This window comes from Diaphorina citri, unplaced genomic scaffold (genome assembly GCF_000475195.1).
Source record: "Diaphorina citri unplaced genomic scaffold, Diaci psyllid genome assembly version 1.1 scaffold115, whole genome shotgun sequence".
NCBI lineage: Eukaryota > Metazoa > Arthropoda > Insecta > Hemiptera > Psyllidae > Diaphorina > Diaphorina citri.
Window position 1 is genome coordinate 318,642 of NW_007377552.1, and position 12,902 is coordinate 331,543.

Below are 12,902 nucleotides of genomic sequence, written 5' to 3' on the forward strand. Positions count from 1 at the left end.
TATTTTTATTCTATCTACAGTGTTGTCTCTTCATATTTCAATGCTATCTACTATGGCGAATCGCGAATTTAGGGTTCATCAAAATTTTTAGCATATTTAATAATTATACTATTCAATGTTTTAAATATGTATGTGCATTTATAACATATAGATATTTTGCATAATTCTCTAAATATTATGTACGTTACATGTAGAAAAAACATAAAGGTCAAAATTTGACGTTAAATTCATTTCAGCAAGATTCAATTTACCTTTCAAAGTGATCAACAATATTTTCTTCGTCAATAGGATTTAGCTCAAGATCGGACAGATTGCAACATGAAGTGGCAGTGGTATGGTGTTGTAATCCAACGAAAGATCGACCTTTGGTTTTTTCCGAGAGAGATTTTAGTTCCGAAAGCTCTCTGCATACTGGAGCAGAACATATACTCTGAAACTGAAATGAATTTAACGTCAAATTTTGACCTTTATGTTTTTTCTACATGTAACGTACATAATATTTAGAGAATTATGCAAAATATCTACATGTTATAAATGCACATACATATTTAAAACATTGAATAGTATAATTATCAAATATGCTAAAAATTTTGATGAACCCTAAATTCGCGATTCGCCATAGTAGATAGCATTGAAATATGCATGAAGAGACAACACTGTAGATAGAATAAAAATATAGGAACCTACTTGAAAATTTAGGAAACAATTTAAATCCAGAAGTTAACCTAGAACTGCACTATACATAATTATTATGTACTTACAACTCTTTGTTTTTTCACTATAAATCCTCCAGGGCGCCAGAAGTTAACCTAGAACTGCACTATACATAATTATTATGTACTTACAACTCTTTGTTTTTTCACTATAAATCCTCCAGGGCGAGGTTGGACCCCCTTCAATTTCGGAATGACTTTAGGTTTCGGCACCAAAGTCCCATCTTCCTTCTCAATATATTTGGACAGCTTGACGCTTTTATCTCGTCTACTTTTTCGCCGACAATTCTCTTTCTCGATTTGTCGCTTGAGATCGACGCAGAGTTCTAGGATGACATCTTTTTTGCTCTTTTTCGAAGTCAACATTTTCCTGGATTATTTTTACCGGATTTTGAATTTGTCACAATTACTGTGCCGTTTTTTGTTGCTGATCTATTGGTACTTCATAAAATCACCTACTTCTGAATTCCGGGGACCCTTGGGGGCATTTTTTCTGAGTGAGTAATACAGTTTCCAATATCATGTCTAACTAGAGCACATCTATTATTTTAGATTCCCCAAGGCAATGGCGGCAAAGTAGCGCTGGTATTTCATAAAATCAGACCGGAGTGTATTTCCGGCGATAATATACGTCAGAATATTCTCATTTCGTCGCTAAAAGACTCTCCCATAATGTCCTTGTACCACAGTCTACACCAGATATTTAGCCCAGCTCTCTTGAAGGTAATTTCCTGGTTAATTCTCTTGTTTCATTGCTTGGTAATTAAAGTTGATGGAAAGCTAACCCTGGGAATACTTATGGTAAAAAAAAAAAAAATCATCCCAAAGTCTTTCATAATCTTAAGTCACCCATCATCAGAGGCTCAGTGACCCAACGAAGTGAGTTCCAAGTTTTAAATAGACGATTTAGCATTATCATTTTGATTACCACTATACAGATTCATTGATGCTTCTGAATTGTTGTTAACAAGACACGACCAATTTTGCTGAGAATTTTGTCCTTGAATGTTCAAAATGCCCGGCTGATTTTTTAATTTCGGGGTTCAAGTGTGGTTATGAAGATCTGTATCCATCTGGCTGAAATGTCATTTATAGGGATTACCAATAGTCCGTAGTTACTAGAAGCATTTTTGAGTTTAGAAGACTGAATGGGTGATTGACAGTGCCGATTCTCTCACCATTTGTATGAATCATGTTCAGTAAGTAATTATAATAAACCAAAGATTTTTGACATTTTGACCAAAAGCCGTAGGTTGGTCTGTGTCATAAGTTCTTTGTTCGAGGAAAACAGGGTGTAACTACTTTGCCATGTATGTAGATACCGAGGTTAAAAACTCCATTTCTTGATACTCGCATTTATCTTTTATTGAGTGACACTGTGTGTCAGTGTGAGTAGGTACGAGTATAAAGGAACACTGCATTATTCCAGAAAACAATGACGTCATAATTACATTCTGAAAGGCCATGTCTCTTATATTGAGTAACACTCTGTGTCAGTGTGAGTAGGTACGAGTATAAAGGAACACTGCATTATTCCAGAAAACAATGACGTCATAATCAAAATGGTGGATGCCAAGCCTTTTATTGAGTGACACTGTGTGTCAGTGTGAGTAGGTACGAGTATAAAGGAACACTGCATTATTCCAGAAAACAATGACGTCATAATCAAAATGGTGGATGCCAAGTTCACCTACTCCTATGAATATCAAGGAACAGGAGCCAAACTGGTGCACACACCATTGACCGATAAATGTTACCTGACGCTAACTCAAGCAATGCATATGGGTCTTGGAGGGAATCCCTATGGACCTGCGGGGACCGGAAAAACTGAAAGCGTCAAAGCGTTGGGATCATTGTTGGCCCGACAAGTTCTAGTATTTAACTGTGATGAAGGTAAGTGTAAAAATTCTTAAAGTTGGGTTGGTTTTCGTGTCCGCGAGATAGGCATAGGTATATGGCACCTATATCCTATGCGTTTTTCAGTCCTATGCGAGCAGTATAAATAAGCACTATTATTATTATTATTATTATATATGTTTAGTTTTACATATATATCCCAAGAGCAAATTGTACAAGAATAGAAAATAAGCGGACTGTATCACCACAGGCGCTGTAATTGCAATATCATCCTCCGATGGAAGAAATCCGCATGAAATATTACTCGCAACTGAAAACGTTCCTCAGCATTCCTCAGAATTTTCGCGGACTGGATGAGAATACTCAAATTTTCCCCTTGATCATTGAGAGGTAATTTTACTTTGGCTTCTTTTATCTCCTTTGCTCATTCTTCACGTTTGAGATCAAATTACGTAAATTTAAATCAGGAAGTTCAAGAACTGATGCAAGTTCAAGAATTTCCTTTCTTTTTTCTTAGTTGATTTTGTTTCAAGGCCTTTCTGCCTCTCATATTCTTAAGGCTTCCTTTCCTATGATTTCAGAAATGCCTCAAGATTTGCCTTGGTGTTCAAGCGCGCTGAGGATTTGTTCAACAAACTGATTGAAATAGGCATATATGGCACCGATATCACGACGTTGAAAGGATTGGGGGTTCAAAATCCCCATGGACTTGTCCTTGAATATTTTCAAGAAATTAAAACAAATCGGTAAAAATTGCAAGAGATCTCATAAGCAGGGGCATATGTGGCACCTATATCACGACGTCGAAAGGATTGGGGTTCAAAATCCCCATGGACTTGTCCTTGAATATTTTCAAGAAATTAAAGCAAATCGGTAAAAATTGCAAGAGACCTCATAAGCAGTGTCAGAGTAGTCTTTTGGATGATGATCATAGTGGTAATAGACTTTGCTTTCCCTGATGTACGGTTGTAAAACTAGGTAATTTATTTTTTTCCAGGCATAGATGTTCAATCGCTGACGCGAATCTTGGTGGGATTAGTCAAGTCTGGTGCTTGGGGTTGCTTTGACGAATTCAATAGACTTGATGAAGCAACCCTTTCAGCTATCTCTCATAAGCAGTGTCAGAGTAGTCTTTTGGATGATGATCATAGTGGTAATAGAGTTTGCTTTTCCTGATGTACGGTTGTAAAACTAATTTATTTTTTTCCAGGCATAGATGTTCAATCGCTGACGAGAATCTTGGTGGGATTAGTCAAGTCTGGTGCTTGGGGTTGCTTTGACGAATTCAATAGACTTGATGAAGCAACCCTTTCAGCTATCTCTACTCAGATCCATGCCATTCAGGAAGGTAAGCTTTGAACCTTTACGTCATAATATTATGATTGTATAATTATCTAGTATTCTTGTGGCATAATAGATTGTAGAACAACGAATGGTAGAGTGATGCTAAACTTGACGAAATTGATTCTCGAGAAAATCAACTATTTCTTGTGATTTTCAGGCTTGAAGAACCATTCGAAAACCATCAAGTTGTTGGATCAAGAAGTCGAACTCGATGGAGATACAGGGATTTTTGTAACCTTGAACCCAGCTGGCAAAGGCTACGGTGGAAGACAAAAGTTACCCGACAACCTAAAACAACTATTTCGACCAGTCGTGATGTCCAAACCCGACAACGAGCTTATCACGGAAACCATTCTGTTGTGCGAGGGTTTCACAATAGAAGATCGAGACTTGTGCGACAACCCAGCACCATGGAAACGCCAGTTGATCCTTCTGGGGTGGTGAAAATGACTTATTGGTTTTAGACGGTCATATTTTAGTTTAGAACTAGAATGTTTGGTGATCAGACTGGGTACCCAAAGGCCCAATGAGTATTTAAACTAGTACCTACCTGATTTTTCATTGGGTACAGCGGGAACCTGGGCAAAATGATCGAATTCGGAGGTACCTAATGAGGAATTAGGTATTGTGTATTTTATTACCCAAGAATTTGTTCTTGTGCTGTGTAAACGTGTGAAATATGTATTTTGCGTAGGCTAGCAGAATTTTGCCCTAAAAATCCCAAAATTAAATTAATATTATGTATTGTGTACATAATTATCCTTCTGTAAATATACCTAGGTATAGTGAATTTTATGCTTGAGTTATTTGGTACACTGCCTCGACAACATAGATTCACCTCGTCCATCGACGGGGTCGACTACATATGTGTCGATATTCCATTCCATCCAACAGGTAGCAAACTTTCACAACACCATCGGGGATCGAATGGTGATCTCTCAACGGCCTATGATGCTGGCCACAAGCATTTTTGAGTTTAGAAGACTGAATGGGTGATTGACAGTGCCGATTCTCTCACCATTTGTATGAATCATGTTCAGCCACTGCAAGACTTGGATGAAGTTCTGGAGACGCTGTACAACCTTCTGGATGACCTCTGGAAGGTGGAGGACTACCAGTACCCTCAGGAACGCATGTCCCATCTAATGGACCTCATAGGTAATCATGTTCAAATTTTTCTGAAGATTTTTACCCACAATTTTGCCTCATTTCCCTCAGGTTTGCAAGTTCCATGGTCTATGTTGGTCTGAGCTACTACGGACCGGCTCTAGGAAGCAACGAGTTCCTCAGCTTCTTCCTGTCCACTCTGGTGGAATTGCCCAGCTATATGGTGTGCCTAGTGGTAATGGATAGAATTGGGAGAAGGTGGCCTCTGTGTATCGGTATGATTGTGTCTGGTATCAGCTGTATCGTGACGGTCACTTTGCCCCCAGGTAATTAATTTCAGAATTATTTGATAGATAAGAGGAAATGAAACTTTTTTTCGAAGAGGTTTGATAGAGGAAACTATAACTCCTAAGATCTTATCGAAGAGAGAAGGAAAACAGGATAGGAGAAAGCCAACCGTTGCGAGGAGGAACATTATCCGTTCAGGATAAAATCCGCCCCGGGCGGGAATCGAACCCGCGGCCTAGAGCTTACAAAGCAGACACACTGCCAAGCTAACTGGACCGACCAAGGAATGAATCTTTAACTGTATGTCCTACATAACAGAAGCTAGGAAACTGGGAAAGTTGTCTTGCTTGGCCCATCATAATTACATACATAGGTATCTTTTTTTAGAAGAGGTTTGATAGAGGAAACTAAGGTCTTATCGAGGAGAGAAGGAAAACAGGATAGGAGAAAGCCAGTCTTTGCGAGGAGGAACATTATCCGTTCAGGATAAAATCCGCCCCGGGCGGGAATCGAACCCACGGTCTAGAGCTTACAAGGCAGACACACTGCCAACCAAGCTAACTGGACTGACCAAGGAATCTTTAACTGTATGTCCTACATAACAGAAGCTAGGAAACTGGGAAAGTTGTCTTGCTTGGCCCATCATAATTACATACATAGGTACTCTTTGAACTTGGGATGTAGCGGAAGTAAAGTTTTGCATAAGGTAGTTCCTTTCATGTCTTAAATCATTTTCTTCGTAGAACATCGTGAATACTCGTGAACTCGTGTAGCTCTCAAGCCCAAAAATACTGGTGGTTGTAGAATAGTTCCTTACTTATCTAATATCACAGTTATCTCATCTTTGTTTTCAGACGCCGTGGTCGCCACTTTGGTCCTCTTTCTGTTTTCCAAGTTTGCCATATCTGCTCCGTTCCTCGTCATCTACCCGTTTGCCGGAGAATTATACCCGACATCCCTCAGAGGGGTAGGCATCGGAACATCCGCCTATATTGGAGGCCTGGGGCTCATCATTATACCTTTCATCACTTACCTGGTAAGTCAACAAGATATAAAGATTGGACGATGGTTTTTAACCGTTCTGGATTCTTTTTCTCGGGACCACATTTGAGGAGTATGTACTCCAAACATCACGCGGATGGTAGCACAAAATACTTCTGTAAGGGTCTCTCTTGAGAGCTGAGGAGCACCAGCACCATCCAGTGTTTTTGTAACTGGGTTGGAGCCGAGGTGAACATGTTTGATCAAATTTTATAAGGTATCACCAACATGTTAATGTGATTGGGTTATTTTAAGGGGTTTAACGTCATAGTATAACTGCTTAGAGTTTTAGTGACAGAGGTTTTACCCTCCATCCGGCGGCGACAAACTACCTGCCTACTCACCGACTCACCCAGCATGAGTGGGGCTGAGCTATCAGCACACGGTTGACCAGATCAACCAGATGGTGATTCTTCCGGATAATCAATTTTGATTGTTCTTACTTCGACAGAGCATTGGTCTTTCCGAGAAATGGTTGGAGACGTGTTCCAAGTTCATCAGCACACGGTTGACCAGATAATGATTCTTCCGGATAATCAATTTTGATTGTTCTTACTTCGACAGAGCATTGGTCTTTCCGAGAAATGGTTGGAGACGTGTTCCAAGTTGACGACCTACTTCTGGCCCAACTACCCGGGTCACATGTGGTCAGGACCGCCTGCTCATCTGGAATATCTACAAGCTTTTGCCACACGGTTAAAACAGGTAAGTAAGAGCTTTAATATGCTAAGAACATCTACCTTGCTCAAGAAACAAAAGACTATTGACCCCCAATTTAAGTTCTGTGTCAATACATTAAGTTCTGGGCCAATACAAGATCACCAGAAAGTTACTACTTGACATTTTTACAATGGAAATTCAAGCGAATAATTATTGCTGACTCAATCTCTCAACCTTCTGCAATCTCCATGGAGGGCGGCAAGTTGGGGTTCGGGTGTTATCAAAGGACTAATAGTGCCCCTAAGTTACAAAATATCTACAGAATTTACAATTTATGAAAATCCTGTATTTTATATCTCCTTCTTTAGATTGTTCAAGTGAGAGTTGTGCATCGTCAAATCTCCCGACTCCTCTCGGCGAGTGAACAAGAAGAATTCAAAACCAAGTCGAGCTTCGACACATTTTTTGGTGAGTATTTCGTTTGAAGAGAGCAATAGGAGGCTTTTGAAAATTTGACAAGCAACCTCGTCCTCACAATCCACAAGAGTGATTTTCTTCTAACACTCTACTTACATACTTACTCCGAGGTCTTTACAGACCGCGAGGGTCCTTGACTTTCCACATTAGCCTTCTCCATTCTAGTCTGTCCTGGACGATGTCCTGCCTATCTTGTCGGCGTCCTCACAATCCACAAGAGTCATTTTCTTCTAACACTTTACTTACATAGTTACTCCGAAGTCTTTACAGACCGCGAGGGTCCTTGACTTTCCACATTAGCCTTCTCCATTCTAGTCTGTCCTGGACGATGTCCTGCCTATCTTGTCGGATTCCAATGAAGTCAAGATAATATTTTCCTGTTAATTTACAGGAATCAACGCTCTTCTGTACAACTCATACACTGAGTCTATTTGGTCCGCCGCAGTCAAGTCGTTTGAAAATCACATGAGACCCTCAGAGGAGCGGGTTGGGGGTATCAATGAAGTCAAGATAATATTTTCCTGTTAATTTACAGGAATCAACGCTCTTCTATACAACTCATACACTGAGTCTATTTGGTCCGCCGCAGTCAAGTCGTTTGAAAATCACATGAGACCCTCAGAGGAGCGGGTTGGGGGTAAACTGAAAATGCAATTCAAAAACGTCAACACAAACACTTTACAGGTGAGTCCGGAATTTTTTTTTCTTCCTCTGTTGTCCTTCTTGTCCTATTTCTTCTAGTTCTTCTTCTTTCTCCTTCTTCCAGCCTGCCTCGGTGGCGTAGTGCTGAGGGCGCTCGACTACTAAACAGGAGGCCCGGGTTCAATCCAAGTCAAGGCATGGGATTTTATCCTCATTTATTTTATAATTTGACCTCGTAGAAATAAAGCTCCAAGGGTTACAGATGGAGCGGATTTCTAAGGGTTTAGATAGTAGTAGAAAACGCCTCCGGCTCTGTGTTAACCTTGCGTTCGTTCGGATATTAGTTTTCTCGTTCTTTACGCATGCATTTTATACTTTTTCTTGTTTTCATAGCTTTTGCAAGAATATCGGCGGTACAGTGAGCTAATACAAAGGCCATCGATCAGAACTATTTTACAAGCGGAGAGGCAAATGCTTCTGTCACAACTACAGGAATATCTGTTGAACGTCACTGGCAATTTGGAAGATACGAACATTACCAGAGTCCTTGATATGCCACCTCTGATTGCCACTATTCAAAGAGTCAAGCATTTGGAAACCAAGGTAAGAAAAAAGACGAAAGGAAATTACCTTTTTTGCCTGGATAAAAGCCATTAATTGAAAACCAAATAGGTTTTCGCCAGGAGGTAACCCTCCTAGCACCTGGCACCAAAATCGAAAACCATGTAAGTTTTTGCAAATAGGAAAACCAAGGGTATTTATTTTTGATTTTTTTTACTTACCTAGATGTTTCAAAATTTCAGATCATAGACATTGAAAAAGTCAGTCAGGAATTGCTGGACGATTTGCCAGCATACGATCAGTTCAAATCTACAGTGGACTCGGTAAAGAAAGAGCTGCAACTGTACCATTCAGAACAATTTGAGAAATGGTTGGATCAGACGAGTCAAGATGTCAGCAAGAAGATTCTTAGGTAAGTTGTTTTTCGTCAATGTATCACAATAGGTATGGCGTATCGCAAGGATCGGTTATTGTTCCCCACCGAATCCCATTTCTCCTATAGGTCATGGGGAAATTTTAGTGTGTGAGTTCGTATGGGTTACTTCTCAGAAAATTTTAGAACATTACCTACAATCTAAAATATTCTAAATCTAAACTCTATAGTTCTAATTTAAACAAACAGTTAAGTGTAAAAAATTAAAAATGTCTCATGCCTGTAAAATTCTGGCACTTTTTTCCAGTCTCAAAACGAACGAGTCCGTCGTTTATTTTGAAGAAGGAAAGCTCATGCACGTCAATTACAATCCCAACTTATTGTTTTTCGTCAATGTATCACAAATCAGAATAGGTATGGCGTATCGCAAGGATCGGTTATTGTTCCCCACCGAATCCCATTTCTCCTATAGGTGATGGGGAACTTTTAGTGTTTGAGTTCGTATGGATTACTTCTCAGAAAATTTTAGAACATTACCTACAATCTAAAATATTCTAAATCTAAACTCTATAGTTCTAATTTACACAAACAGTTAAGTGTAAAAAATTGAAAAAATGTCCCATGCCTGTAAAATTTTGGCACTTTTTTCCAGTCTCAAAACGAACGAGTCCGTCGTTTATTTTGAAGAAGGAAAGCTCATGCACGTCAATTACAATCCCAACTTGGTTCGGCTTATGAATGAGGTACGCAACTTGAAGATATTGGGGTACAAAATACCAGAAGACATTGACAATGCTGCGGACCAAGCTAAACAATTTATGACGCAGGCCAAAGCTTTGGAACAGGTAAACCATCAATTTCCATAGAGAGAGAAAATCAATAAAATTTTATTGATGGGCTGCCCATTTTGTTTGCCCAAAGGGTTGACAAAATGGCTCAGCATACTACTCAGACAGAATTGTTACAAAAAGAATTGAATTGTTGTGAAGTTCTGAAAAACTATTTCATCCGATCAACCTTATAATGATTTTCATCTAAATCTAAAATATTAGGTGAATTTGAGTCTCAATGTGGGCGCCATCGCCATTTATTGTTTTAATTGCACCTTTCATACATATTTAGGTGAAAATGAGAAAAATCTAGCTATTAAAATCATACCAATTGCACTTCGGAATGTGCTTAAGGAGTGTCCACACACAGTCGAAACCGTCGACCGAAGGACGTCTACTGAAACCGTACACTGCCTCAACAATATAGATTCACCTCTTCAATCGACCATCGATTCACGGGGTCGACTATGTGTGGATAACCCATTCCTTTATATTCGATTTCTTCCAACAGGTAGCAAACATTCACAACACCATCGGGGATCGAATGGTGATCTCTCAACGGCCTATGATGCTGGCCACAGCCTTGGAACTTGCCAAGTTAGTTCAAGGACAGCATGGAATCACTTGGACCAATACCGGAGCGGTAAATTCTTACATAGGAAGACTTCAAACAGTGGTGGAAAAACTGGCCAATGAAAACAACAAGCTCGCTTGGTACCATTCCGGAATGATTGACAAGGTAAACTATGGGAAGTCCATTGATTTTTCATTTTTTTCTGCAAACTGCCCCAAACCATAAGCCAGGAAGCATAACTCTGTCTACCATTCGAATAAGTAAAAACATTTTGCTTTCTTTTTACTTTCCTTTTCAAGGTAATTTTATAGGGCAATGTGATTTGATCTGAGAGCACGGCCAGTACTGATTCCAAGTTTACAGTAAAAATTCCCATTCTTATTGCATTTATGTTCAGAAGACATAGAATAAATGGGGTACATACAGAATAAATGGGGTACTTATCCTTGGTCTTTTTTCCTAGTCGTACCCCAGTTCTTTTGATGGTCAACTTGGTCTTACTCTCTGGTTACATCACTGGACAGTAGTTACTTGCGGAACAATAGTGATTTTGTTGGTGACTCTTTTATTCCAGGAAACAATGTGGTCTCAAAAGGCTGGTGCTTATTCTTGGTCTTTTTTTCTAGTCGTACCCAAGTTCTTTTGATGGCCAACTTGGTTACATCACTCTCTGGTTACATCACTGGACAGTAGTTACTTGCGGAACAATAGTGATTTTGTTGGTGACTCTTTTATTCCAGGAAACAATGTGGTGGAGCATATCAAGGACATGAGAGCCATTGTCAAAGAAGTGGAAGGACAAGTAAGTTTGTGTATTGAAAAAATAAAAAAAAAAAAATGAAAAATGTCCTTAAATTTCCTTGAATAAGTAAGTTGATGAGATTTTATAAATTATGAAGGGAGCGTGAAAAGTTACATTTCATCATAATGATTATTGTAGTTTGAATCTAAAATCCTTCTTTTGTCGTATTGAAATAGTTTTTCCTCTGCCCAGTTTACCAATACAAAGTTGTGGAAGAACCACTGGGATCATCAACTATACAAGGCGTTGGACTATCAGTACCAACTAGGACTGGAAGCTCTCAATCAACATCTACCAGAAATGAAAGTGGAGCTGGTCTATCGACAGCAGAAACTGCAATATCATCCTCCGATGGAAGAAATCCGCATGAAATATTACTCGCAACTCAAAACGTTCCTCAGCATTCCTCAGAATTTTCGCGGACTGGATGAAAATACTCAAATTTTCCCCTTGATCATTGAGAGGTAATTTTACTTTCACTTCTTTTATCTCCTTTGCTCATTCTTCACATTTGAGATCAAATTACGTAAATTTAAATTAGGAAGTTCAAGAACTGATGCAGGTTCAAGAATTTCCTTTCTTTTTGTCCTAGTTGATTTAGTTTCAAGGCCTTTCTGCCTTTCATATTCTTAAAGCTTCCTTTCCTATGATTTCAGAAATGCCTCAAGATTTGCCTTGGTGTTCAAGCGCGCTGAGGATTTGTTCAACAAACTGATTGAAATCAAGGATCAATGGGAAGACAGAGTTGCCTTGGGCAATGTCGATTTTGAACACATCATACGAGAAAACCTAAGTGTAGCCTCGGATTGGGATTTAAATTTCAGAGCGTCGAAAACTTGGGGACAAGAAATCGCAAAATTATCTTGGTATGTAGAATTTAAATAGGTAAGTAATTATAATAAACCAAAGATTTTTGACATTTTGACCAAAAGCCGTAGGTTGGTCTGTGTCATAAGTTCTTTGTTCGAGGAAAACAGGGTGTAACTACTTTGCCATGTATGTAGATACCGAGGTTAAAAACTCCATTTCTTGATACTCGCATTTCCTCTTTTCCAGAAAACTGTTATCCCCTCAGCAACATTACGATTGGGGACTGCGCGCCCTGAAGACTGTAGTCGCCGGCTGTGGATCTGCCCTAAAATCCGCCAAAAATGAGAAGACCGAGTCTACGGATGTTAACGAAATGAGTCTCGTAGTTCAGGTGCTCCGACTCAATACTTTGTCCAAATTGACGTTCTCAGATTCGACTCAGTTTGATCTCCTTATTCAGGACATTTTCCCGGACGTTACGTTCCTGTCGTCTGGATACGAAGCTTTTGTCAAGAATATTCGGGACAGTTACAAGGAACTGGGGCTCGTCTACAGTGCACGTCAGGTAAATTATGAACTGCGTACTTAAAGGTGTGTCCACACATAGTCGACTGGCCGTCGATCGATGTTGACTGAAACGTCCACAGTCCACACTCCCTCGAAAACATAGATTCACCGACTATATTTGGACTCACTTTTAGACGGGAAGTTGAACCGCAAGGTGTCTCCCTAGCTCTAGATCGACTGATATGATCGTGTCGAAGTCACCGTCTCAATGAAACGAGCAGCTTCTTCTTAATTTTCACAAAGTATGAGAGATATG

The 12,902-nt window shown here is 39.5% G+C and overlaps 1 long non-coding RNA gene across 1 annotated transcript; it reads right to left on the reverse strand.

Moving 5' to 3' along the window:
• Nucleotides 1-277: 277 nt before the first annotated feature.
• On the reverse strand, nucleotides 278-797 carry LOC113465489. Its single transcript, XR_003390190.1, has 2 exons — nucleotides 762-797; nucleotides 278-436 (listed from the first exon to the last, which is right to left on the reverse strand). It is a non-coding gene; the product is annotated as an uncharacterized LOC113465489 (long non-coding RNA).
• Between the last annotated feature and the right edge of the window lie 12,105 nt (nucleotides 798-12,902).